At 39.0% G+C, this 25,155-nt stretch overlaps 1 protein-coding gene across 1 annotated transcript in view; it reads left to right on the top strand.

Annotated features, from left to right (window-relative positions):
- LOC136872781 (F-box only protein 33) overlaps window positions 1-25,155 on the top strand; it is a 71,532-nt gene that overhangs the window by 20,870 nt on the left and 25,507 nt on the right. The window lies entirely within an intron of this gene.

Raw genomic sequence — 25,155 nt, 5'->3', positions numbered from 1 at the left:
CGATTGGCAAGAAACTCTAGTACTGATGTTTCCATATGGTGCTTAATGGATTGAGATAAATGCATGTCTCTGCTTCAATATTGGCAAGTTTCAGTCTTGCAATTTTTGCGTTGATTCAATCCAGTCAAACCGAATGGCAGACAAAACTTCCAAACAAATTTGTGGCATAAAAAATAAGGCTGTAAGGACTGTGCGGTTAGGGGCGCATGGCTGTAATCTTGCATCTGGGAGATAGTGGGTTCGAGCCCCACTGTCAGCAGCCCTGAAGATGGTTTTCTGTGGTTTCCTATTTTCACACTAGGTAAATGCTGGCTGGGGCCGTACCTCAATTAAGGCCACAGCCACTTCCTTCCCACTCCTAGGTCTTTCCTATCCCATCGTTGCCATAAAACTTATGTGTCTGTGCGACATAAAGTAAATTTGACCCCAAAAAAATTATCTGATGTATCCTGCTACCATGGTTTGAGAAGAGTAGGATGATATGAAAGCTGGATAAAAATAGGAAGTGGATAGAGACAGAGATATGGATGAAATCATCATAAAAACTTCAAGAATTCAACAGTTGTCTCAGAGGCTGAAGATGTGAAATGGCACCTTACTGATAGTTGTAGTCTGCCAACCAGGTGAAGCTTGGAAGCAGAAATGAGCTTGTTAGGGACTGAGAAGTATTGGATGAAGAATTGGAGAACAGAGTTCATCTATCCAAAGACAGCAGTGTATGAAGGTGCAGAGATTATCCTCATCCTTTTGTGCTTTTTATATTGGTCATTGTCCCCTATTCATCATATTCCCTTGTCCCACACTTGCCATTTATTTTCCTATTCATGGTCCTAACTTTCTGTATATAACCTGATATCTTATTTAACACACTTGCTACTAATTCTTCATCACTTAAGTCAGTGTATATTGGGTAGCATTTTCCTATCTTTCTCAGAGGGTGGCCACTGTCCTTTTTGTCATTCTTTTGGTAATTATGACTGTAAAGAAGAGAACCATGTGTCTAGTAGCTAATTGAACTGTGTTAGCACTGAATACTTAGACAAATATCAGGCTGATCAAATGGAAGTTTTGAGAGTAGCCACAACCTGGAGGTAGTAAAGTGTTTCTATAATATGTTACACACTACCGGTATTAATGACATGAGTTGGAGTTATTATGTAATGCTGCTGGGGAAAACTTGAATTACATATCAGACACACTGCATTGTGGACACACTTCAAACATGGAATGTTTTTCCTTCAGCGAACGGCTTGCAACTATACTTGATGTTATTCATCAGTGATCTGCAATTGCAAACATCGAGAAAATTGTAATAAAGCTGGTGACCTACAATTATTCCTGTTAAGTGACTCTTGGAACTACGGTATTACCCCTCTTTTACACTTTTCAAGGGACCAAGGAATACTGGTCTAAAAGGTGGGGGGAGTGTAAATTGTGGGAAGCAACTTGTACAGGTATATATAAAAATGCTCTGGAAAAGGAGGTAAGTGTTACACAAATGCATATTATTAATTTATAGAGTATTTCAATCTCAATCGATTTACTGGAATAAAGGTCCATACAAGTTAATTACTGTACTGTATTAACTGTTGACTACACTGCCTTTCTAATTCTGCTCATCCTTTGCCTAGGAGAAGGTTACCGGTAGGTGGTTAAAAATTTGTATAGGCCTTATTATAATTCTTTTAATATACAGTAGTTACTTTCTTAGAATGGCTATAGAATTATGTAAGATGCAATATTTTCTCTGAATGAAACATTTTAATTGCTACTATTGTACCTATATTTACAACATTAACACAAATTTATTCCAGGTGGAAAACTACACAATCACTGCTTCCTACTAAAATAGTCCAGAATCGATCTGTTTACACTTCTTATTTCTTATGCGCCGTTCCCGCGTCCAGGCATGGACACAAGAGATCCTGACTAGCTCTAACTTCAATAAATCTGGTAACTAAGTTCTACGGGTGTGAGTTCCGTAACAGAAAAACGTCCAGGTCGACCAACGGTAGTCTCTAACTAACGCAGAAAGACGTCTCTTACTCGTATCTAGTTAGGTACCATTCTCATTAATTCTTATGGAAATCGTCGTCGCTTGTTATTACTACGGTCTTACAACTAATCCTTATTCTAAGAACACAGAGAAAGAGTGTTTAGGTTTCACTATTTCATATTTATTCAAATATTAAATGAAATATTCAAGAAATTATCTCAAGTCTTTACTAATGAAGAAGCTCTTGTAATGATTGACTCTTTGTCAATCAACTAATTCATGTCCTTGCACAACTTTTAAAGAAATCACATCTTTCGATTTCCACCTAAATGAATGCCTTCTCGGCTTAAATTGCTTCTTTTCTTAAAAGTCATTCATCTCCGAAATCCTCAATTGTCAGTATAAATTACATGTAACTTCTTGGAAGATTCTTGAAAAAGCTACCTTTTCCTTGTCTTGCAATTCACCTACCGAGTTGGGTGATGACTAAATAAATTAAATTGAACACAGATAATGGTATTTACAAGTGCCTTCTTGGCAAGAAAATAAACGTTAAGATTAAGTACATTAAAAATATAGGATGCATCCTCAAAAAAAAAAAAAAAAAAAAATCCTACTAACTATTATTTACAGTCTTTCTAGTGGTATTCCTTTGAGAAATAAAGAATCGCACATGGAATTTCTGAGCTAATGTTCAGTCAAGAAATGGAGTCCCAGTCGTTTAAGTCAATTATTCTTGGAAATCGCATTAGATTCTGGTAATCAACACCTGATACCTACTATAAAAACTGTTACATTCCTTAAATTTTCACTGACTGATTGTCTGATTGCAGTTTTAAGACTATCAATAAGGCTATTATAAAGTTCTTCTTGCATTGTTTTGACAAGTACACACGTATATGTTTACATTTTAAACATTCATCTCTGCCTACATATTTGTTTGTTAGTCACTCATATTTCCTCGTGGTACACATCATGAGCTAAGCTACGTCCATTGTAAGCCGTAATCGCCCTATAAGTAACATTTTCGCAAGATTTAATTCATGAACTTAAGGTAATATGACCTTGTCTTATTGACATTAGACTACGTGCGTACGAAGTAGCAAGAAACGTCACCACACTGGTCATACAGAGTTATAATAACACATACTACCAATGGAAAATCTATTTAATCGTATGACACTATCTGCAGCTAAAAGAAAAATGATTCTTCTTTGAAAATCTAGGTCACCAGTGATCAGTCTATCGGTTGAAATTTATACAGAAATGTAATTATATTCAGTGAGAGTTTTCAAGATCATCCTAAGTAAATCAGTGAAGGCTCAAATCCTATCCAGAGCACATATATGCTTCTCTAGGTAACCTAATATGGATAAAAGAAAACACTGCAGTACACGTCTTGAGATCATGTCCTGAACTAGGTAAAAGTGCGTAGGCTTCAGAATCATTGAATGGAATTGGCGAGAAATCAGTGACCTTCTCAACTATGACAATAGAAGTCACGAGACCTTACTTCGTACAACTATGACTATCTCTCTCGAAGAAACAATAACCACAACCATCATACATCATCAACAACTCTATATCATATCCATAACGCGTCAATTATTACTCATATTTCATATAAAGCCACATAATCACTTCATCATGTAAATCATTACCTTTACTTGCACATCAACGTGCCGTGACATTCCTAAAATGCCTACATTATTTACTACAGTCACAGTGCCAAATTTTAACGTGAACTTGGAGTAGTCTACTGCCATTCCTTCATAACACACATCCTATGCATGATCTCGAACAGATTGACGTTGCTTAAATTTAGTACACGCAGGTATTAATGCTAACTTCACTCTTTACACATCACTGATAATAATCATAATAACTCTAGCGATCTCTCCTCACATATCTCTGAAAAACATTACGATCGGGAAATCACTTGGTGACCACGCCTACAAATGGAATTGACGTTTCATACGGATGAGTACCTACTTCCAATCAATTCCGCCAGATGTTTATCTACGCACAGTGTTCGCACAAACAAATATTAACAAGCAATAAAAGAAATGATATATTCTTACTTACGAAAACGACTTGGATAATGGACTTAGCTTTGCTCAAGATGGTCTCGGCGCTTCCTCCTCCGGTCATCTGAGACTAGGATCTCGTCATCTGGTTCCTCCACAAGTGGTCGGGTACATCGTAGCTTCTCAACATCGATCACTGGTCATCCGGGACAGCCAACATCGTCTCGCCTCGTCAGGATCCAAGCAGCATCGCCTTGCTTCCTTACAGACCCATGGTGAAGACTCGTGCGTATGGAACAGAACAATGATAGAATTTTTGACTCATTGCTGACATCTTCCAATTACTATAGCTCTTGCGTTGCCCAAATTGCATAGGTTTTACTGGGGTACAGTTGATTCAATAAATAGTTCAAAATTCTCTAAGACAGATGTTCGGTATATTCTGATTTGAAAATAAATTTCTTTCCGCCGTCTTTTATTAGCCTAAATGCATTCAATTACTGGTCCGTAGGTGTCTTTCAAGGTTAAACGATATCGGGAAAATTTCACCGAGGGCTTGCGTCACTGCGTGACGTAGTTCCACTGTAGTATATCTTATCTCTTCTTGTTCACGTATTAAATCTCCCGCGGCGTTTAAATCTTGATTTCCGCAAATTAGCATGTAGTCGGGAATTAATCTTCGTTTCCAATCCCTTGTATACAGCTCCGCTGGATAATTCCTTATAAAATGAGTTTTACGTCTTCTTAACACCTCGAAGTTAGATTAGATAATAAATGATGAGCATTTTTTTTCTTGAATAATGGTTTCAAATAATGTCCATCTGTCATTTTTTTCTGCGCCTTCTATACGCGGCCATTACCGTAACTGATCGACGAAAAGACTTGCAATTCGGCCCGTACTGATGTTAAATGTATTTATTTGACATATTGATCGCAGAGACTCCATCTTTGTTGCTCTAGCTCTTATAAAGAACTGTGAAACGGCACACTTATGACCTCTATTTGTTTTTCAAGCTCATAAAGGTTATGAAAATTATTTTCAACCCCCTCTACAGATGACAGATACTTATGTAAAACATCTACTGCTGCACTTGCATCAGCACTGGTAGGCATCACTTCACGAGAGACTTGGTTGCTATTTGCTCAGCAGCCAACTCCTCCACACTTCTTTCCTCTGCAGTGATCACAAAATCATCTACCCGAAGAAAATCTTCAGTAGTGCAGTCTGACTGCAACATTCTCCATACATCAGGTAGCAGGCCTTCTTCTTCTTCTGGCAGCTGAGATTCGGGATGATTCTTGAAAAATCCTGCCTTCAAGAAACAATTTGAGATGGAAGTCTGCTTCACGGCTTTCCAAGACTTTGCAATGAAATGAAGCGCATCCAGGATTGAAACTTTAAATGATGATAGATCCTTGCCAGCATCCATAAGGAATAAAATTTGCTGCACCAGGTTCTTCCTATAAACTGACTTAAAGGAGTGAATAACCCCTAAAACCATAGGTTGTAGCTTGCTTGTGCAGTTAGCAGGCAGAAATTCTAACTGCACATTCCTCAAATTAACATCACAGGATGTGCAGGACAACAGTCGATGAAAAGAAGGATCTTCCTATTTTGGGCACCCATTTTTGAATCCAGACCAATTGACTGCTGTTGGAAAAGATCTGAGGTCATCCAAGCTTTATGGTTGGCATTGTAGGCAGTAGGTAATTATCGCATATTCTTGAAGCAACAAGTCTTTTTAGATTTCCCTATCACACAGGGGTGGAGCTTCTCAGAGCCATCAGCATTGGCTTCCAATATCACTGTGAGCCTCATCATGCTGTGTTTCCCACCATGGCATTTATCTTCTTTGAAAATGTTCCTGGGTTCGTAATCTTTGGTCAGCTCCTGCAATCTTCTATCAATCCATTCTTCCACAGTTTCATCACTAACTACATTAGATTCCCCACAAACAATTTTATAGTTTAGGTTATACCTTTTCCTAAATCGGTCGATCCAGCCATTGGACACACTGAAATTTTCAATGCCAAGAATGTTTGCCACTTTAAGCGTCTTTTCTCTTAAGAGCACACTATCAATTGGAATGCCTGCGGCTCTTGAAGTTTCAAACCAGCTTTTTACAATTTTTTCCATTTCCTCGTATTTGCAGTATGACGCATACTTCCTTTTCTTGGAGTTTGGTTCGCATTCTGAAGCACTTCATGTAATGCTTCCTCTGTTTTTCACAATTGTATTCAGCGTGGATACAGGAAGCTGCAATTCGCTTGCCAATGAAACACGTGTTCCGCGGTATGAATCAATTTTTTCTAATATTCAAACTTTCTCATCCCTAGTGAAAGTTTTCTTTCTGTCTTTTTCACCATTATTAGCAGGAAAACAAAGCAATAACAAAGAAGGATTAACAAATACACACGATGGGAAAAGATCATGGCAATCATGGCAATTCACTTTGACCGCTCGACTCACATAACAAGAAAATGTAACAAATAACAAAAATAAATGTGATGAATCAGCGAAAATAACTTGAACAAATCCGTAAACAAACGCATGTGTAAAACAATAACCGTGAAATAACGAACTCGGGCAAGACAAACACTGAATCACTTGATAACGCCTCCTTCTTGTGGCTTATACTGTACTTAGCAATAAAGCAAACACCTGATTTCTTCTTCTCCTCCTCCTTTGCAGTTTTGTTGGGCTGTGCATTTTGCCATTACCCAGGTACTGTATGTGCGGTATTATACATGTTTTTGATTTCTATTGGGTGTTTGTTTACTTTCATTCAAAAGTCATAGGATTATGGTGGAAAGTTTGTGTGTGTGTGTGTGTGATTTAGAGAGTTAATTCAACTCGTCGGATTTGAAAATAGGGTTTAGGACGTTGTGAAAAACACCCGATATCAAAGAATGCGCTGCGTTGGTTAAGCGGAAGTTCAATACTGAGAGTTATAAGAGTTATTATGGACCATGGTTTTTTTATTTGGTCATCATGCCATGGTTACTCAAAGCCTTTTATGTTAGTTGCAATGCCATTTTACCTCAAATTTTTTCCCCTTGGACGGCCTGTCATGGCGTAAATGGCGGGAAGCATAAAATGTCGCAAACGTAAATTTGAGGATTTTAATACATTGTGAACATAGGAAATCTCAGGGAACAAACAAAAAATGTTGTAAAAGACAGAAATAAGTAAAAGTCGGGTACGTAAATGCGGGGTGATACTGTACATACAAATTAAAATAGATATGGCATAGGACTGTTAATCAGCAGTAGGGTCAAAATACTGAAGCGGACTAGCCATTATGCAGATTCTAAGGCAGGAGGAGCGAGCCACTCCAGGTCCTGTCTACGTGTGATCAACACCACAGCTACGCTGCCTGCCACAGGAAGGAGAGGCATGTAATGGGATGTGCCGGTCTCTCTCCATCGTTGTTGAAGGTCCAAGAATATTGCCATCCAGAGAACTCTGGAAACCGCCTTGTTATACGAAGTATCTGGAAAAGCCGACTGGTCTCATGGTAATCCAGATGCGCCTGAACGATGCGGTTCCTATCGCCATATCGTCCAATAAATCCTCTTGATTTCCTCATAAGCGTCTGCAGTCACTGCTATACCATCGATCAGCTCCTTAGGTTCTCCCTGCAGGTATCCACGAAGGAAGACATGCTTGTCGACAGTGTTGATGGTCAGGTTGTTGTCTACCGCTGACTGGAATTGCTCCCAAATCCGGGACCATTTTTCTATATCTCCTGCGAATGGCTCTAGTTTGATAGTGGGTAATTTTACGGAGTGCGTGATGGATAAGTGTGATGGCTCTGGTACTGTGGATGAAGGCCTGGAAGGGTCAAGATTCATTTTTGCGAATGATTCAGATAATTTGTCACGAATGATGTGTGTCGAATTAAATATCTCGCGCTTCGTGACCTCGATTTATTTACTATTAAGTTGAAAGAAGATATATGATGGTTCAACCTTTCAATACTACTAAAATAAGGAATGTAAGTTTGACATTCCTACTTAATTATAATTGTACCGCTTTCGACCAGTATTTCTTTCTTCTTTTTTTTCCCTTTTTTTTTTGTTATTGGCTTTACGTCGCACCGACACAGATATGGTGACGATGGGACAGGAAAGGGCTAGGACTGGGAAGGAAGCAATCGTGGCCAGCCCAAGCATTTGCCTGGTGTGAAATTGGGAAACCACGGAAAACCATCTTCAGGACTGCTGACAGTAGGGTTCGAACCTACTATCTCCCGAATACTGGATACTGTATTAAAATTATAAAATCCTTTTATTAACAACCACCTACTCAATACAATACATTACTCATTGAATTATAAAATAATCATGAGGTGTCTTAAATAATGGAACATGTTTCGTTCGACATAGCGAACATCATCAGCCGTTAATTTACAAAGACTAGGTCAGGGCCCCGAGCTAAAATGATAAAAAATGTTAAAAGAGTGACAATGCCATAATAAAAAGTAAAATGATAACATTAGACTTGAAATTGTAACAATATGTACAGATTAACAGCAAGTATTTGTAGTGGAATACATTGAACGATGGTAGTCTGTAAAGTTAAAACAATCATGAGGTTGTTAAAGTAAAAAAATATAGATATAGTGGATCTTAAAATATATGTCAATGCGTGAAGCGTGGATTAATTATTGACGATGGACTTCTTAAATTGAGCAAAAACAAAAGTTGAAATAAAGTATATTGGATAGTACAAGTCAAACTGAACCAGTTAAAAGGCGCATGGCGACGAAACTAAGGTTGAAATGAAGTGAACTCCAGTAGTTAGGAATTCTGTAGGAGAGCCAAACACAATGCCAGAAGGAAATACAAGTTGAACTAGTCCGTATTTACACGCTAGCAGTAAAATTAATCGTATACAACGTAGGACACCAATGTGGACTCGTTAAAGAGTAACAATAATCTTGAAAGTAGGGAGAGTTCCAGCAAACCAGAGATGGATGGAGCAGATTATGGCATAATTGGAGTTAGAAATAAGTGAAGCATTTTCTGTTCCTTCAAGCCAGGCTGGTTCCTCTTTGATCTTTGTTTCCAGGTCCATTTCACACTGCAAGTGATAGTTAGAAGGTACTGGGATTGTTGATTACTTCCAATGAACGTACAAGATATTCTCAACGGAACAACTCGCAGCCTACAGTGTAAAAAACACATTAACATTCACAACGTCAGTTTTAGATCGCGCACAGAGATAAATAACACATCAACACAATAATTACAATTACACGCTACATCTTGTAATTTCTTTCTAAAATCACTATCCTTAATTCTTCAGGTGCGTAGCACTTCAGAAAAATTATCCATACCATTAAATTCATATATCTGATTCAGTGAAACTGAGATACATACATTGTTAAAACACAAGAGGGAAAGAGTTGCCGGCAATTGTAACGCAAAGGTTAGGAGCTTTCAAAAAGTAAGCTAGTTATATATGTATACATTTTTAATGCTTAAGTAAAAATAACATTAAAAAATTTAAAAACTGATGTAGCTCAAAACATGTAGAAATCTGAAACTAATTTTTAGTTTATCCATACATATATAACTAGCTTACTTTTTGAAAGCTACTAACCTTTGCGTTACAATTGCCGGCAACTCTTTCCCTCTTGTGTTTTAACAATGTATGTATCTCAGTTTCACTGAATCAGATATATGAATTTAATGGTATGGATAATTTTTCTGAAGTGCTACGCACCTGAAGAATTAAGGATAGTGATTTTAGAAAGAAATTACAAGATGTAGCGTGTAATTGTAATTATTGTGTTGATGTGTTATTTATCTCTGTGCGCGATCTAAAACTGACGTTGTGAATGTTAATGTGTTTTTTACACTGTAGGCTGCGAGTTGTTCCGTTGAGAATATCTTGTACGTTCATTGGAAGTAATCAACAATCCCAGTACCTTCTAACTATCACTTGCAGTGTGAAATGGACCTGGAAACAAAGATCAAAGAGGAACCAGCCTGGCTTGAAGGAACAGAAAATGCTTCACTTATTTCTAACTCCAATTATGCCATAATCTGCTCCATCCATCTCTGGTTTGCTGGAACTCTCCCTACTTTCAAGATTATTGTTACTCTTTAACGAGTCCACATTGGTGTCCTACGTTGTATACGATTAATTTTACTGCTAGCGTGTAAATACGGACTAGTTCAACTTGTATTTCCTTCTGGCATTGTGTTTGGCTCTCCTACAGAATTCCTAACTACTGGAGTTCACGTCATTTCAACCTTAGTTTCATCGCCATGCGCCTTTTAACTGGTTCAGTTTGACTCGTACTATCCAATATACTTTATTTCAACTTTTGTTTTTGCTCAATTTAAGAAGTCCATCGTCATTAATTAATCCACGCTTCACACATTGACATATATTTTAAGATCCACTATATCTATATTTTTTTACTTTAACAACCTCATGATTGTTTTAACTTTACAGACTACCATCGTTCAATGTATTCCACTACAAATACTTGCTGTTAATCTGTACATATTGTTACAATTTCAAGTCTAATGTTATCATTTTACTTTTTATTATGGCATTGTCACTCTTTTAACATTTTTTATCATTTCAGCTCGGGGCCCTGACCTAGTCTTTGTAAATTAACGGCTGATGATGTTCGCTATGTCGAACGAAACATGTTCCATTATTTAAGACACCTCATGATTATTTTATAATTCAATGAGTAATGTATTGTATTGAGTAGGTGGTTGTTAATAAAAGGATTTTATAATTTTAATACAGTATCCAGTATTCGGGAGATAGTAGGTTCGAACCCTACTGTCAGCAGTCCTGAAGATGGTTTTCCGTGGTTTCCCAATTTCACACCAGGCAAATGCTTGGGCTGGCCACGATTGCTTCCTTCCCAGTCCTAGCCCTTTCCTGTCCCATCGTCACCATATCTGTGTCGGTGCGACGTAAAGCCAATAACAAAAAAAAAAGGGAAAAAAAAGAAGAAAGAAATACTGGTCGAAAGCGGTACAATTATAATTAAGTAGGAATGTCAAACTTACATTCCTTATTTTAGTAGTATTGAAAGGTTGAACCATCATATATCTTCTTTCAACTTAATAGTAAATAAATCGAGGTCACGAAGCGCGAGATATTTAATTCGACACACATCATTCGTGACAAATTATCTGAATCATTCGCAAATATGAATCTTGACCCTTCCAGGCCTTCATCCACAGTACCAGAGCCATCACACTTATCCATCACGCACTCCGTAAAATTACCCACTATCAAACTAGAGCCATTCGCAGGAGATACAGAAAAATGGTCCCGGATTTGGGAGCAATTCCAGTCAGCGGTAGACAACAACCTGACCATCAACACTGTCGACAAGCATGTCTTCCTTCGTGGATACCTGCAGGGAGAACCTAAGGAGCTGATCGATGGTATAGCAGTGACTGCAGACGCTTATGAGGAAATCGAGGATTTATTGGACGATATGGCGATAGGAACCGCATCGTTCAGGCGCATCTGGATTACCATGAGACCAGTTCGCGATGCTACGCCCGACGCCCTCAGTTGTACATATATAGAATGTAACAGACGTATTCAGCCTTTAATGGCATTAGGGGAAAACTTAGACCACGATGGGAGAATGGTAGCCCCCAAACAGTTATGTGCATTTCCGGATGATATCTGAAGAAGGTGGATCATCTATGCGAAGAGAGGGAAGATTTCTGAAGCGCACATAACAAGGCTTATGGAATTTCTCAGTGAAGAAGTGGAAGGTGCAGAAAATCAAAGGAGACAACCGCAATCTCAAACTCGTATACCCAACTGCTGCTGCCTTGCAAGTCACTATTAGGATGGGCCAGATGGCCAAGAAGACGAAGACTTCACCTTTTTGCGTTTTTTGCAAAGGGAAAGACCATTGGCTCAAAATTGTTCCAAGATGACAGATGTCAGACAACAAGCTGAAGTCTACTCAACGATGCTTTTTGTGCTTAAACAGAAGTCACACATTGAGAAACTGCAGGAAGAAGAACAAGGTATCCTGCACAAAATATAAGGGACCACATCACATCTCCATCTGTGAAGGACAAGTGGGAGCAATTGTAGGGAAAATAGATGTTAGATGCTGAACTTGACACACCTACAAATAGCTCGAATTTGGGTCATTGGACCAACTGGTCTTCAGAAAAGAACACGTTGCATTCTGGACATTGGAAGTCAGTCAAGCTTTATCAACTCGGACCTGGTAGATGATCTGAAGCTGAAAGTCATTGACCAGAGAGATCTGTCAGTTACAGCATTTGAAGCACCATTAAGTACATCACTGACTCTCAGATTGGCCAACTTCATCATAAGTGGAATGTGGACAAAAGATTCCGTTCGAATGTCGGCATTCGAGAGCAGGAACACGTACTCGCCACACCCAACCGTCCTATGTGACATCCAGAGACTATCACGCGTTCGCAAATTGCAACTAGCAGATCCTCAAGATGATGCAGGCGATCTGACGATTGAGGTCGTGATAGGAGGAGACCAGTATTGGCAGGTGATGGACGAACAGCCACTACGAATTTCGAGTTCCATGGTACTTCTTCCCTCTAGGTTTGGTTGGATTCTTAGTGGGAATAAATCTGGTACTATAGTGAATGACGTGTTCGTAAACCGCGCCAGTATCAATGTGGAATTACTATCTTCCGAGGATGATCTACGTAAGTTTTGGGATCTAGAGACACTAGGGATAGAAGATCAGCAATGAGCACTCCCTGCGAGAGAATCTGCAATCTTGGAAGGCTTCCATGAGTCATTCAAAATTGAAGGTGGAAGGAGGGTTGTCTCCCTGCCAAGGAAGGAAGGAGTAACACTGCACTTGAATCGCAAGTATGCTGAGAGACGTTTAAGATTCCCTGAAGAACAAACTTAATGGAAACAAACAGTTCTGAGAGGTATACCACACTAATGAGACTACTTCGCAAAGGGACATGTAGAAATGCCAACACTTTCTATTTGCCTCACCATGCCATAAAGAAGCAAAGAGATGGCACGACGAAGTAGAGAATAGTTTTTGATGCTTCATCTCATGAAAGGGGTTCCCTATCACTCAATGATGCCTTGGAGGCAGGGCCTAATCTCTTACCAGAAATTCTGGCAACACTACTCCGCTTCCGACTCTACCGGCTAACTTTAATTGGGGACGTAGCCCAAGCCATTCTGCAGTTGTCTCTATGAAAATGACAGAGACTTAACGAGATTTCTATGGTTTGGAATGGAGAGATGGGAAAATGGAGATTGGAAGACAACTGCTAGATCAAGGGACCTTCGTGGATGATTTCACAGCCAATATAGATGTTGACAGTGAAATCATTGCTGTGTACTACGAGATAAGAGGGCTTCTCCAAGAGATACAAATGCCAATATCAAAGTAGGCGACCAATTCAGCACTGTTAAAGGATATACGGAGAGCCGGAGGGCGCGAGGAGAAGAAAGACACGAGTTTTGGGTGTTAACTGGAACACGCACATGGACTTTCTTCTTTTCGACCCTAAAGAAATCATCTGAACACTACCTGAAGAGCCGGCAAAGAAGAGACAGGTACTACAAGCTACAGCAAGTTTTTACAATCTGCTTAGTTTCCTGTCACCAATATCAATTACAGGAAAAATCCTGTTCCAGGATACTTGGTGTAGAGGGATAGCATGGGACGATCTCCTACCCATAGACCTAGCAAGAAGGTCGCAAATCTGGACTTCCAGCTTTTTTCACTTGTCGGCCATTCAAATTCCTCAATGGATAGGATCTTCTTCTACAACACTGGAGAAATATCAAGTGCATATATTCTGTGACTCTTCGGAGAGGGCTTACGGTGCCATACTTTATCTCAGAGTGGTGGATAGCAATACAGTCTCGGTACACTTGATTTTCAGCAAGGAAACTGTCACCTATCAAGCGAGTGACCCTCCCAAGAGTTGAACCCCTTTCAGCTCTAGTGAGTATAAGACTTCTAAAGTATTTCTGTCAGTCTGCAGGATATATCACGAGGGCAACACTATGGAGTGATTCTGTGGTGACACTAGGCTGGATTCACAACAGTCAAAATAGATGGAACCATTCGTATCCAATCATGTCACGGAAATCCAGCAGATCTCCAATCCTGCACAATGGCGGGAGATGTTAGCGAAAGTGTTGCAGAACTCGCGATGGTGGCACGCATCACGATGGCTTGCCAATGCTCCCAGCTCCTGGCCTCAACACTCGGTGTTAAACGCCATCCCACTCCCAGAGGCACGAAGGAACGGCCAAGTATTAACAATATATAAGTAATAATAATAATAACGTAAACGTTTCCACCTTTTCAATACTACAATATATTCACAAAATTACAAATTATACGGTACTAGTTTCGACCCATCTAGGGGTCATCATCAGCCGTATTGGAGCAAAGATCATTTGTGGCGAAATCCTAAGACAATGATATTTTAAAGAATAACAAGTGAAATGAGATGTTATGGTAATAGTTAATAATACAAGGAATATACATACTAAGAGGTTTTTAACAAAGAATAAAGTATAAATGGGGTGTTGTAAAAATTATAATCATGGAAATCAGTAGGTTCTTGTATTGAAATGAAATATGGCTTAGGAAGAGGGCTTAAGGTGGGGCTGAAGGGTGCGGGAGAAAGTGTAATTGTCTTGGAAAAGTACCTTTGATTAAATTTAGGATTGAGTTTAGGTTGGCTGCATTATTGTTTCTGAGGAAAGTGATAAATAGATCGAAGAGTATGTTGGGTTTCTCTGAGATTTCATTGAGATTGTGACTGGCATTAAAGTATTGGTCTAGGTGTATGTAGTAATTTTCCATTATGTTCAGTAAAGGGCCCTTGTTTGCTAATACGAGGATGTCCATGTCTTGTTCAATATTGGTGAAATTATGGTTATAATCTTGCATGTGTTGGCCGATGGCTGAAAACTTGTTGTATTTTATTGCGTTAGTGTGCTCGTGGTATCTGATAATGAAGTTTCTCCCGGTTTGCCCGATGTAGGTTTTTTTACAGGTGGTACATTTGATCCTATAAACTCCTGATTTTAAAAAACTGCTGGTCTTGTTGATGTGTGAAGTATTGTATAAAACATTCATGTTCTTATTGTTGGTTTTGAAGGCTATTTTAACGCCTTGTTTCTTAAAGATGTTGGTTAACTTGTAGATATCATTGTTGAACGTGAAGGTGGAAAATGTTAGAGGTTTGGTTATTTCTTTTTTGAGGGTAGTTTTTGGGCGATGTTTGTGTTTATTGATTATCCTTTCTATAAAATGATTGCTGAAGCCGTTGAATTTTGCGATTCCGCGGATTGTGTTGAGTTTGTTTTTTAAATCTTTATTGGACATAGGTATGCTGAAGGCTCGGTGAACTAGGCTGTTGTATGTGGCTCGTTTGTGGGACTGGGGGTGCACTGAATCTTGGCGAATGGTGGAGGCTGTTTGAGTGGGTTTTCTGAAAATTTTATAACTGAAAGAATCTGAGTTTCTAGTGATGGTTAAATCTAGAAAGTTGATTTTTTGATTTGATTCGGATTCTAGTGTGAATTTGATATGAGGATCAATATTGTTGAGTCTTAAGAGGGTGGTGGGTGCGTTAATTGATTTCTCATTCATGATTACAAAGACATCGTCGACATATCTGGCCCAAAAGAGAATGTTTTGGAATTCGTTGTCAATTTTGGTGTATTCGAGGAAGTCCAGGTATATTTCTGCTAAGATACCTGAGGCCGGTGACCCCATTGCCAAACCATTTTGTTGATATATGACATTGTCAAAAGTGAAGAAGTTATTGTCGATGATAAGTTTTAATATTGTGATAAAGTCTTGTATCTCTAGTTTGCTTAAGTGGCTGTTTTTGTTTAAATTGTTTATAATTATCGGAATTAATTTTGATACTTGTATGCTTGGGTACATGTTTACAATATCGAAAGAGTGGATGGAGTGATCCAGTTGCAAATTGAACTTGTTTAGTTTTTCTACTAGCTCAGATGTGTTTTTAATAGACTTCTTGGATAAGAATTGATAATTTTTTCTTAAGAAACCTTGGATGAATTGTGATATTCTGTATAAGGGGCTCGGTCTATAGTTGATAATTGGCCGGATGGGAATTCCGGTTTTGTGAATTTTGGGAAGAGCTTTAGCAGTGGGGAGTCCTGGGTTCATATGTATGAGTTTGGATTTTTCCTGTTCGGTAAATAAAAATGAAGTGTTTTTAAGAGTTTGTTTAAGTAGTTTTTGAATTTTTTGGGTGGGGTCTTTTTTGATTATGGAAAATGAGCTGTCTGTGAAAAAGTTTTTTGTTTTTTCAATATATACTTTTTTATCCATGATAACTGTTGCATTGCCTTTGTCAGCTTTGGTTACGATGAGTTCGTTGTCTTTAATTTTCTTCTTGAGGGCGTATATGCGCTTTTGTTCAGCAATTTTTTCTTTATTATTGAACGAACCCCGCAAATAACCTCAATAATAAAGAAAAAATTGCTGAACAAAAGCGCATATACGCCCTCAAGAAGAAAATTAAAGACAACGAACTCATCGTAACCAAAGCTGACAAAGGCAATGCAACAGTTATCATAGATAAAAAAGTATATATTGAAAAAACAAAAAACTTTTTCACAGACAGCTCATTTTCCATAATCAAAAAAGACCCCACCCAAAAAATTCAAAAACTACTTAAACAAACTCTTAAAAACACTTCATTTTTATTTACCGAACAGGAAAAATCCAAACTCATACATATGAACCCAGGACTCCCCACTGCTAAAGCTCTTCCCAAAATTCACAAAACCGGAATTCCCATCCGGCCAATTATCAACTATAGACCGAGCCCCTTATACAGAATATCACAATTCATCCAAGGTTTCTTAAGAAAAAATTATCAATTCTTATCCAAAAAGTCTATTAAAAACACATCTGAGCTAGTAGAAAAACTAAACAAGTTCAATTTGCAACCGGATCACTCCATCCACTCTTTCGATATTGTAAACATGTACCCAAGCATACAAGTATCAAAATTAATTCCGATAATTATAAACAATTTAAACAAAAACAGCCACTTAAGCAAACTAGAGATACAAGACTTTATCACAATATTAAAACTTATCATCGACAATAACTTCTTCACTTTTGACAATGTCATATATCAACAAAATGGTTTGGCAATGGGGTCACTGGCCTCAGGTATCTTAGCAGAAATATACCTGGACTTCCTCGAATACACCAAAATTGACAACGAATTCCAAAACATTCTCTTTTGGGCCAGATATGTCGACGATGTCTTTGTAATCATGAATGAGAAATCAATTAACGCACCCACCACCCTCTTAAGACTCAACAATATTGATCCTCATATCAAATTCACACTAGAATCCGAATCAAATCAAAAAATCAACTTTCTAGATTTAACCATCACTAGAAACTCAGATTCTTTCAGTTATAAAATTTTCAGAAAACCCACTCAAACAGCCTCCACCATTCGCCAAGATTCAGTGCACCCCCAGTCCCACAAACGAGCCACATACAACAGCCTAGTTCACCGAGCCTTCAGCATACCTATGTCCAATAAAGATTTAAAAAACAAACTCAACACAATCCGCGGAATCGCAAAATTCAACGGCTTCAGCAATCATTTTATAGAAAGGATAATCAATAAACACAAACATCGCCCAAAAACTACCCTCAAAAAAGAAATAACCAAACCTCTAACATTTTCCACCTTCACGTTCAACAATGATATCTACAAGTTAACCAACATCTTTAAGAAACAAGGCGTTAAAATAGCCTTCAAAACCAACAATAAGAACATGAATGTTTTATACAATACTTCACACATCAACAAGACCAGCAGTTTTTTAAAATCAGGAGTTTATAGGATCAAATGTACCACCTGTAAAAAAACCTACATCGGGCAAACCGGGAGAAACTTCATTATCAGATACCACGAGCACACTAACGCAATAAAATACAACAAGTTTTCAGCCATCGGCCAACACATGCAAGATTATAACCATAATTTCACCAATATTGAACAAGACATGGACATCCTCGTATTAGCAAACAAGGGCCCTTTACTGAACATAATGGAAAATTACTACATACACCTAGACCAATACTTTAATGCCAGTCACAATCTCAATGAAATCTCAGAGAAACCCAACATACTCTTCGATCTATTTATCACTTTCCTCAGAAACAATAATGCAGCCAACCTAAACTCAATCCTAAATTTAATCAAAGGTACTTTTCCAAGACAATTACACTTTCTCCCGCACCCTTCAGCCCCACCTTAAGCCCTCTTCCTAAGCCATATTTCATTTCAATACAAGAACCTACTGATTTCCATGATTATAATTTTTACAACACCCCATTTATACTTTATTCTTTGTTAAAAACCTCTTAGTATGTATATTCCTTGTATTATTAACTATTACCATAACATCTCATTTCACTTGTTATTCTTTAAAATATCATTGTCTTAGGATTTCGCCACAAATGATCTTTGCTCCAATACGGCTGATGATGACCCCTAGATGGGTCGAAACTAGTACCGTATAATTTGTAATTTTGTGAATATATTGTAGTATTGAAAAGGTGGAAACGTTTATGTTATTATTATTATTATTATTACTTATATATTATTCTCAGTTCAATACGGACCAAAAACATGAAATTCATAACCATCAAGTATTAACAGTTAGCACATGGGAAAGTCCCATAGATGCCAGTCGATTCAGCATGTATCGGATGATGATTCGGGTCATGGGTTGGATTCTATAGTTTATGAAGAATGTTCGAAGCACGGAGAAACACAACGAATTAACTGCCACGGTGCTGGAAACTGCGTTGAATGTTCATTGTACAACTGGGAAGCCTTGGTGCAGAACATGCATGACTATAAGAGAAAATGAATCTCCCATCTAAGTCCAAAATTACACGCTACAATCCCTTCCTGCAGGAAGATCTCATCAGACTGGGGGGACACCTGGATCATGCAGACCTGATATCTCAAGAGAAGTATCCATTCCTCCTCAACGGATCCCATCAATTTACAAAACTGTTGATCAAGCAGACACACATCCATCTACAGCATCTGGGAGTAAGAATTGTGCTGTGCGAACTACGCTCACAGTTCTGGATTTTAAAGGCACGCCAGTCCATTAAGAAAGTCATTCGCGCTTGTGTATTGCATATAATCCACTAAACCTTTCACGGTCATGAGAGTGGATTTTGCCGGTCCACTATGTGTCAGGGTGGGGAGCGTGTTACAGAAATCGCTCACTTGCGCCACTACAAGCGCTTTGCACCTGGAATTAATATTGAACATGAGTAATAAAAAATTTGTCATGTCGTTCGGACGCTTCTCCAGCAGATACGGATTACCTAACACAATCTACTCCGACAATGCGAAGATCTTTCAAGCCGCGAGCAGAGAACTGGCAGAACTTCCTTGGATCTTCATGGACCCATGTACGAGCCAGCATTTCGCCCACAACGGTGTATCCTGGAAGTTTATTGTTCCACGGGTGACTTGGTGGGAAGGAATGGTGGACACAATAAAACGATGCTTGAGAAAAGTGTTGGGCAAGTCTCAAGTGGACGAGGAAACTCTGAGGACAATACTGGCAGAAGTAGAAGCCGCCATTAACAGCAAACCTATTACACAAGACGGTCCCAACGTACTGATATCAAAACACTTCATAAACTGGGGAACTGGGGACTATTAACAACATTACCCAACAGTCCAGAACCTGACGTCTATACAGATCTGAGAAAAGAAGCAAGACTAAGGGCATAGATGCAAGACGACTTCTGGAGGAGGTGGAAGAAGGACTACCTTTTCACCCTAAGAAGTTTCCACAAGGTGCGGCAACCAGATGGAAGATCAACGAAGTGCCGGAAGGGGGATGTTGTCCTGCTTCAAGACGATCTGTATCCATGTCACATATGGCAATGAGCTCACATCTCTGGAGTGAGACCTTGCCGTGACGGGAAAGTGAGGACTCTCGTCCTCCGACTCAGCGATGGAACAGAGGTCATCCAACCAGTACAGCTGGTCGTACCATTGGAGATTGACCGGGGGGGGATGTGGGAGATTAAGGATGCCATTATTTTCTCTCTGTTTGAATTATTTTTGTATCTTCTTTGACCTCACTATGTTTTTTTCTTTGTACGAAGTGAAGTGTAATAAATAAGACTTTTGTTTACATATGTGACAACTCTATTCATCCGAATAGTTCCACACATTTTAATTTTCCTTTGGAGAAGGTTTTCTACAATTTCTACACTGTTGTGGTAGTTATCATTGTATACATGATGCCTTAAGTCAACCATGTGACCTTGCCGCGGTGGGGAGGCTTCCGTGTCCCAATGATGCAGATAGCCAAGCCGCAGGTGCAACCATATCGGATGGGTATCTGTTGAGAGACCAGACTAACGAATGGTTCTTCAAAAGGGGGGTAGCAGCCTTTCGGTAGTTGCAAGGGCGGCAGTCTAGATGATTGACTGATACGGCCTTGTAATAATACTCAACATGGCTTAGCTGTGTTGATACTGCTACACGGCTGAAAGCAACGGAAAACTACAGCCATAACTACCTCCCGAGGACATGCAGCTCTCTCTGTATGAATGATGTACTGATGATGGCTTCCTCCCGGGTAAAATGTTCCGGAGGTAAACTAGTCCCCCATTCGGTGGGGACTACACGAGAGGGGGCGATCATCAGGAAGAAGGATACTGACATTCTGCGAGTCGGAGCGTGGAATGTTAGAAGTTTGAATTGTTGTGGTAGGTTAGAGAATCTGAAAAGGGAGATGGATAGACTAAAGTTAGATGTAGTTGGTATAAGTGAAGTACGTTGGCAGGAAGAACAGGATTTTTGGTCAGGCGACTACCGAATTATCAACACAAAATCAAACAGGGGAAATGCAGGAGTTGGTTTAATAATGAATAAGAAAATAGGGCAGCGGATAAGCTACAACGACCAGCATAGTGAAAGAATTATTGTTGTCAAGATAGACACCAAACCAATGTCCACCACAATAGTGCAGGTCTATATGCCTACTAGTTCAGCGGATGGTGAAGAAATCGAAAGAATACATGAGGAGATAGAAGATTTAATTCAATATGTAAAAGGTGACGAGAATCTAATTGTGATGGGAGACTGGAATGCAGTGGTAGGCCAAGGAAGAGAAGGTAGTACAGTAGGAGAATTCGGATTGGGACAAAGGAACGAAAGAGGAAGTCGGCTGGTTGAATTCTGCACTGATCATAATTTAGTCCTTGCCAATACTTGGTTCAAACACCACAAACGACAGCTGTATACGTGGACGAGACCTGGAGACACTGGAAGATATCAAATAGACTTCATTATGATTAGGCAGAGATTCAGAAACCAGGTGTTGGATTGCAAAACTTTCCCAGGAGCAGACGTGGACTCTGAGCACAACTTGTTGGTCATGAAATGCCATCTGAAGTTGAAGAAATTGAAGAAAGGAAAGAATGCAAAAAGATGGGATCTAGACAAGTTGAAAGAAAAGAATGTGAGGGATTGTTTCAAGGAACATGTTGCACAAGGACTAAATGAAAAGGCTGAAGGAAACACTATAGAGGAAGAGTGGAGAGTCATGAAAAATGAAGTCAGTAGGGCTGCTGAAGAAATGTTAGGAAGGAAGAAAAGATCAACTAAGAATCAGTGGATAACTCAGGAGATACTAGACCTAATTGATGAACAACGAAAATACAAGAATGCTAGAAATGAAGAGGGCAGAAAAGAATACAGGCGATTAAAGAATGAAGTGGATAGAAAGTGCAAGGCAGCTAAGGAAGAATGGCTGAAGGAGAAATGCAAGGATGTCGAAGGCTGTATGGTCCTGTTAAAGGTAGATGCTGCATACAGGAAAACCAAGGAAACCTTTGGAGAAAGGAAATCTAGGTGTATGAATATTAAGAGCTCAGATGGAAAACCACTTCTAGGGAAAGAAGACAAAGCAGAAAGACGGCAGGAGCATATCCAACAGTTGTATCAAGGTAAAGATGTAGATAATTTGGTTCTGGAACATGAAGAGGCTGTTAATGCTGATGAAAAGCGAGACCCAATTTTGAGGTCAGAGTTTGACAGAGCTGTGAGTGACCTCAATAGGAACAAGGCACCTGGAATTGATGACATTCCCTCTGAATTACTGACTGCCTTAGGAGAAAACAGCATGGCAAGGTTATTTCATTTAGTGTGCAAGATGTATGAGACAGGAGAAGTCCCATCCGATTTTCAGCAGAATGTTGTTATACCTATTCCCAAGAAAGCCGGTGCTGACAGGTGTGAAAACTACCGCACCATTAGTTTAGTATCTCATGCCTGCAAAATTTTAACACGTATTATTTACTGAAGAATGGAAAAACAAGTTGAAGCTGAGTTGGGAGAAGATCAATTTGGCTTCAGGAGAAATGTAGGAACACGTGAAGCAATCCTGACTTTACGTCTGATCTTAAAGGATCGAATCGAGAAGGACAAGCCCACGTACATGGCATTCGTAGATCTAGAAAAGGCATTCGATAATGTTGATTGGAACAAGCTATTTATGATTCTGAGGATGATAGGGATCAGATACCGAGAACGAAGAATTATATACAACCTGTATAAAAATCAGTCTGCAGTGATAAGAATCGAGGGCTTTGAAAAAGAAGCAGCAATCCAGAAAGGAGTGAGGCAAGGCTGCAGTTTGTCCCCTCTCCTTTTCAATGTTTACATAGAACAGGCAGTAAAGGAAATCAAAGAGAAATTTGGAAAGGGAATCACAGTCCAAGGAGAGGAAATCAAAACCTTGAGATTTGCCGAAGATATTGTTATTTTATCTGAGACTGCAGAAGATCTCGAAGTTGCTGAATGGTATGGATGAAGTCTTGGGTAAGGAGTACAAGATGAAAATAAATAAGTCCAAAACAAAAGTAATGGAGTGCAGTCGAACGAAGGCAGGTGATGTAGGAAATATTAGATTAGGAAACGAAGTCTTAAAGCAAGTAGATTAATATTGTTACTTGGGTAGTAAAGTAACTAACGATGGCAGGAGTAAGGAGGACATAAAATGCAGACTAGCACAAGCAAGGAAGAGCTTTCTTAAGAAAAGAAATTTGCTCACTTCAAACATTGATATCGGAATTAGAAAGATGTTTTTGAAGACTTTCGTGTGGAGCGTGGCATTGTATGGAAGTGAAACATGGACGATAACTAGCTCAGAAAGAAAGAGAATAGAAGCTTTTGAAATGTGGTGTTACAGAAGAATGCTGAAGGTGAGATGGATAGATCGAATCACGAATGAAGAGATACTGAATCGAATTGGTGAGAGGAGATCGATTTGGCTAAATTTGACGAGAAGAAGAGATAGAATGATAGGACACATCTTAAGACACCCAGGACTTGTTCAGTTGGTTTTTGAAGGAAGTGTAGGTGGTAAGAACGGTAGGGGTAGACCAAGGTATGAATATGACAAACAGATTAGAGCAGATGTAGGATGCAATAGTTACGTAGAAATGAAAAGGTTAGCACAGGATAGGGTGGCATGGAGGGCTGCATCAAACCAGTCTATGGACTGATGACTCAAACACACAAGGTTCCAAAGTTGAAAATCTCTTACCTTCTCCAGTATAAATCTCCATGTTGCAAATATATCACATAGTAGTTACCTCGCATACAATCTGCACTAATATACCATATCTGGTAAGTTTTCCAGGGTTGTAGGTTTTAAATCTAAGCTTGCCATGCCATGGGATCATGGTTTCATCAAGAGAAAGCTGTCACATATGCTGATAGAGTCCAAAATAGTCCTTATTTTGTAGAGTTTGTCCAAATCATGATCACCGGTCAAATTGCAAATGCAAAAAATTCCAGATCTGTTCAGTCCCATTCTGGCTCATAATTTCAGCAAAACCAGACATTCGCATCAATTTATTAGTTCTCTAATAGTCTCTTAGTAGTGTCCTTAACTTGGCCAGATGAAATTATTAGAGCCAAGAACTTGATTTCCACCACGTTTATATTTTTTCAATTCAGGGATTTGGGAAATGTTTTATACCTCCCAAACTTTTCTTCATAATTGAGAATTGTTCCACAAGAAGTTGAAACAAGTCTTTGCCAAGGAAATGATCTACCACATCTGCGATACTTGCAGGATTTTTGGCCATGTAAGTGAGACCAGTAAGATCTGTAAACAGTTGGTTTCTTTTTTCATCCTTATTTGTCCATCCACCAACCTCATTGTCATTTTCACTCGTATTATTTTTGTAGTCAACAGTCTCGTCTGAACTGAATATTGCACTTTCAGATCCACACTTACATTTTGATGTTGACTGTCCCCCATCTTCACAATCACTAATACTCTTGCAATCACTAGGCACATTAGATAAACTGTCAGCATGCAATTCTCCCAATATTTTATCATTGTTCACACTGTCTTTGCTTTGGTGTGCCATGCTGACACCTAATGGTACATGCAGTCACGCGGTACTGAGTGTTATGAAACCTCACTTTCTCTACCGAAAGCTTTGTCAAGGAAAGGATATATGTATCTCTGTTCTGATCAACAAAATCTTTAGTTTGTAAATAACACATAGTAGTTTGATTAATGAACATTCTACAAGCACCAGCAATAAGTGAAAGCATATTTTTTCAGCAAATACTGGCAAGTAAAAGCATTTGCTTAAATTGATATAAATGACCTTTCGCTTGTGCTGACTAGAAAGTGCTGCAAGATTTTCCAGCATATGCTGACTTCTTAAAATTTTCTAACTAGCATGTTGAGTTCAACATTTCAGAAGGATGTGCTGTAGGAGGAAGTAAGGAACACGCAGCTGATATCAATGATGGTAGTATACCGCTACAGAGTACGACACCACCAACAAGAAAATATAGTTAGCTGCAGAGAGTGAGGTGACGGAAAGACTTTCAATCGTGGAACATCAGAGACTTGTGTTATTGGAACAGCTTAAGTTAGCTCGCATGCAACAGCAGGAAGTAGAACGGAAATTAGCTTCAAACTTAAACTTGAGTGAACAAACCTACATACTGTTTGAATGATGTGTGAAACATAAAATCAGAGAGATAAGTGTTTGTACT

This window comes from Anabrus simplex, chromosome 4 (assembly GCF_040414725.1).
Source record: "Anabrus simplex isolate iqAnaSimp1 chromosome 4, ASM4041472v1, whole genome shotgun sequence".
NCBI lineage: Eukaryota > Metazoa > Arthropoda > Insecta > Orthoptera > Tettigoniidae > Anabrus > Anabrus simplex.
Note: the sequence above shows the minus strand (reverse complement) of the source record. Positions and strands in the feature narration are given on the sequence as shown.